Source organism: Tupaia chinensis, unplaced genomic scaffold, assembly GCF_000334495.1.
Source record: "Tupaia chinensis unplaced genomic scaffold, TupChi_1.0 Scaffold143584_1, whole genome shotgun sequence".
Taxonomy (NCBI): Eukaryota; Metazoa; Chordata; class Mammalia; order Scandentia; family Tupaiidae; genus Tupaia; species Tupaia belangeri.
This window is the reverse complement of record NW_006203430.1, coordinates 4,328,070-4,332,375: the sequence shown is the minus strand read 5'-3', so window position 1 is coordinate 4,332,375 and position 4,306 is coordinate 4,328,070.

Below are 4,306 nucleotides of genomic sequence, written 5' to 3'. Positions count from 1 at the left end.
ATAAATTAAGTTACAAAAAAAATAAAAGTTTCAGAAAAAAAAATCCATTCGATGACCGCAGTAAGATATATAGCCCCAGTTAGGTGCTACTTTATAGGATGCCTAAAGTTAGATTTGTGTTCATGGAAATGTATATATAAGCTATGTTTGCTATGATAATATCTAGATTAATTAAGATCTTTAGAAATTCAATAAAAAATGGGGGAAAACAGTATAGAAAGTAAACACAGATACCAGAGACGGTGTGGGAAGAGAGTGAGAGACGGCAGAGGGTAAGAGATAGGAAATCAAGGATGGGGGGTAAGCAAAACATACAGGAAACAAGAAATGGAAAATTATTTGTTGATGATACCATGTGTGTTGATGTGCTTGATTGAGACAATATACAGTGTACTCTGGATGGAAAATCTCACTTTGTATGCTGTAATGATGTACAGTGAATGAATATAAACAAATAAATTTAAATTAAAAAATGAAAGCAAAACAAATTATAAATAAGATAAATCATTCCTAAAAATATAAAATAAAATAAATAATAAATCACCCAGTGTCAGGTATTTCTGTTTAGCAGCACAATAATAGGCTAAGACACAAAGTTTCATCTGTGTCTGTTGCTAGGGAACAGTTGTCTTTTTTTTTTTTTAATAGACCATAGATTAGTTTATTTTTAACACTCATCATGCCATGAATTCATAGGGCATAGGTTCCAGTAGCTCAGGCTCCTTTCCATTGGTTCTCACAAAGTGTGCATCTCTGGGTAGAGCAGGTTGGCACTTTAGTTGAACCCAGGTACCTTTCTCCTTGGCTTCTAATTTTTTCTGGTCATTTTCCTTCACACATTTTAGGAAGTTATTTCTGCTTTCTAATACGCACATTAATTCTCTTGGCTAGAATCTTGCCCTTAACTTGTTTGTTTACAACAGTGCCAACAGCATGTTGGGTAACATTGTAGACTCTTCCAGTTTTGCCATGGTAACATTTGTGGGGCATTCCTTTTTGAACAGTACCCATTCCCTTAATGTCTAGAATATTACCTTTCTTGTAGATTGCCAAAGGAACCACTCCATGTTTTTTCTAAAAGGCCTAGAGAACATATATCAGGTGCTTTGTGTTCGTCATTTTGGTTAATTTCTGGAAGATGGCGGTTCTGGCCAAAAGGACATTCTTCTGTTCTAAGACAATAATTTGTCAGTTGGTTTTCATTGCTCTATGATATTTCCCAATCTTAATTTTTCTTTTGCCCTTTTGGTTTTTTTCTTTCTTTTTCTCTTCTTTTTTTTTTTTTTTTTTGTAAATCTTATATTTCAAAATATCACACAAATGCATCTATCTTTTTTCTATGTAATTTCTCCCTTTCTTTTTTTTTCTTTTAAGCTTTTTGCCATAGGGTACATATGCTCACCAGAGAGACAGAGAGCAACAGTGAGACGGAAAGTGAGAAATCACTCCACGAGGGGGTTGGCCATGCAGCAATCCCTTTGCCTCCTTGGATTTGGGGCATGCATGTACAAGTGTCTGATGTGATTTTCAAGCAGGTCTAGGACTCGAATTATGATCAGCCGTGTGGGAGTCTAGTGCCTTCAGCCCCCGGCCACCTGCTGGCCCCTTTCCTATGTAATTTTTTATAAACCTAAAAGACCCTTCTCCAACACGTATACTCCAGAGGTTTCATTAATATTCCACTGTATTTTCTTCTAGTTTTCTATGGTTGCCGTTTTAGTCTTAATTTTTAATTCTAATTAAATCAATTTTAGTGAAGTATTTGAAGCAAACGAGTAAATGCTGTTTGTTGACTATATTCCCTCCTACCTTTGATATGCATTATCTCCTTCATAACATTGTGTTTTTTAAAAAATGCTTATTTAATTTTATTCATCATTACCATCATTTTTTATGTTGGTATAGGGCACATGTACTCATCAGAGATAGACACAGAGAAAGAGAGAAAGTAAGAAAGTAGGCCTCCAGGTCCAGGATTTGAACTGCAGTTGGCTATGTGGGAGCCCTTCACCTTTAACTGCCAAGCTACCTGCTGCCCTCCCCTTCATAATGTTTTAAATGGAGGCTATACTCTTACAAGCTTCTGCAGCTGTAGCACATAGATTGCTGATGTGTCACCACTTGGAAATAATTTCCGAAGCCACTGACAATTTTCTCCCTGTCCTTGGGCATTTCAAGTGCTCTTGTCCAGTCATTGGAGAGTTTGGGCCAAGCTCTGTCCTCTGTTCCCCTTTAGCACAATCTACTTCCTTACCATATTAACTGCAAAGGCTAGATCTCAACACCCTGAGACTTACCAAGAAATCTGCCCATACTAGTGAACTGGTAACTTTGCTCCACATGCCAAACAGGACTTCAATACATATATCAATACATATATTCAATACAATATTCAATAATATAATATATGCAATAATAATGTCAATACACTATTCAATACATATATCCCTGTGGGTTCCCAAATTACCAAGAAAACATTCATGATTACCCTTCTATATTAAACTGAATATTGTAAACGGTGGGGGGAGAGTATTAAGTTATGTCAGTGTTTATTCGTCAAATAAGTATAGTCTGTGTGTGTAGTTTTTGTTTTTGGGTTTTTTTTTTTTGAGAGGTTTTTGCTATAGGGCGCGTGCGCTCGCCATTAAGACAGAGACAGACAGAGAAATAGAAAGCGAGAAATCACCCCCCAGGAGGGATGGCCACGCCGCAATCCCTTCTCCATTCTCCTCTCAGGATCTTGGACACACACGCACACGTGCCCGGTGTGAGTTTAAGTCACCGGGTCCAGGACTCAAACCACAGTCGACTACATGGGAGTTCAGTGACACAGCCATTACACCAACTGCTGGTCCCAATCTGTGTGTGTATTGACAAATAAGGATAATGTTTTGTTTTGTTTTTGTTTTTGTTTTACCATAGTCGCATTCACTCACTGGAGAGAGACAGAGAAAGGGAAAGTGAGAATACTCAAACCGCAGTCGACCATGTGGGTGTCCAGTGCCTGAACCACCACACAACTGCTGACCCCAATATGCTCTTTTAATACAGTCGGCATGCACATTTTGCCTCACAGGCATGAGGCTGATTTCAAAAATCCTTTGTGTATTTGGTACCAACCAAGAAGTCTTTGTTCAGACCTGTCTGCGCAACCTTAGCCAATGGGTATGTTTTCACTTGTGCATTTTTTCCTCCCAAGTACTCATGAGAAACCTATTTATAACTTTTTTGAAAGTAGAATTTCTGAATTGATTTAAATGAAATTCATATGCCCACAGTTTAGGTGTGGTCAAAACAACCCCTGTAACCACCGGAGGGGCCAAAAAATTCAGAGAGCTTAGTTTCCACAAAACTTCTTTGAGGCTTTAAGAGCTGTGTGCACCTTATAACCAATCGACTGTGTGCGTGGTGCTCGTGGGGTAGGGCCCGTAGGCTGTGGAGGTCCAGCAGCCTGAAGTCTGGGGGACCCATCCTTACAGCTTCTCCAGCTGAGTGGTTGTGTGCCATTGCCACTTTGGTTCACTGAGAGGATCTCTTGCCACAGGGTGGGTAGGAGGGCAGGAAGCAGCTCGTCCTGGCTTGTCTTTATCCCCTGTGCATCCAGACATGTCACACGTGCTTCGAGCATATCCCAGTGTCGAGCACTGAACCCACATCCTACACAGTTTGGGGGCATTGGGGAGAGGATGATGAAGCCAGTCCTTCGAACTCTCTGTTCTCACTAACACATCTTTTTGCCTCCTACTTGAGAGCTCAGCCTCGCTGCCCAAACTTCCCTTCACAGAGGTTTCCTCATATGAATCCCATCTTCTTGCCTCAGTGCCATTTGTCCTTCTAATTCATTTTCTTCTCTCAAAGTTCCTGCCTTTCCTATTTCTTAGTAACTTCACATCCCCCCCTCCCTGGGTGTCTCAAACCTTTGCTGGTGGCTTTGACATTTGCAGTCTCCTCTTCCAGTTAAAAATCTCATCACTGCCGGGAACCAGCAGTTAGCGTAATGGCTATGTCGCTGGACTCCCACGTAGTCGACCGCGGTTCGTGTCTCAGATCCGGTGGCTTAAAACTCACGTCGGGCGCGTGTGCGTGCGTGCCCAAGATCCCGAGAGGAGAATGGAGGAGAAGGGATTGCGGCATGACCATCCCCCCTGGGGGGTGATTTCTCGCCTTCTGTCTCTCTGTCTCTCTCTGTCTGTCTGGCGAGCGCACGCGCCCTACAGTGAAAATCTCTCAAAAAAAAAAAAAAATCTCTTCACTGCCTGTATCTGCAGCTGAGCAGAGGGGAGGTATGAACTCAGAAGCCTGAAGT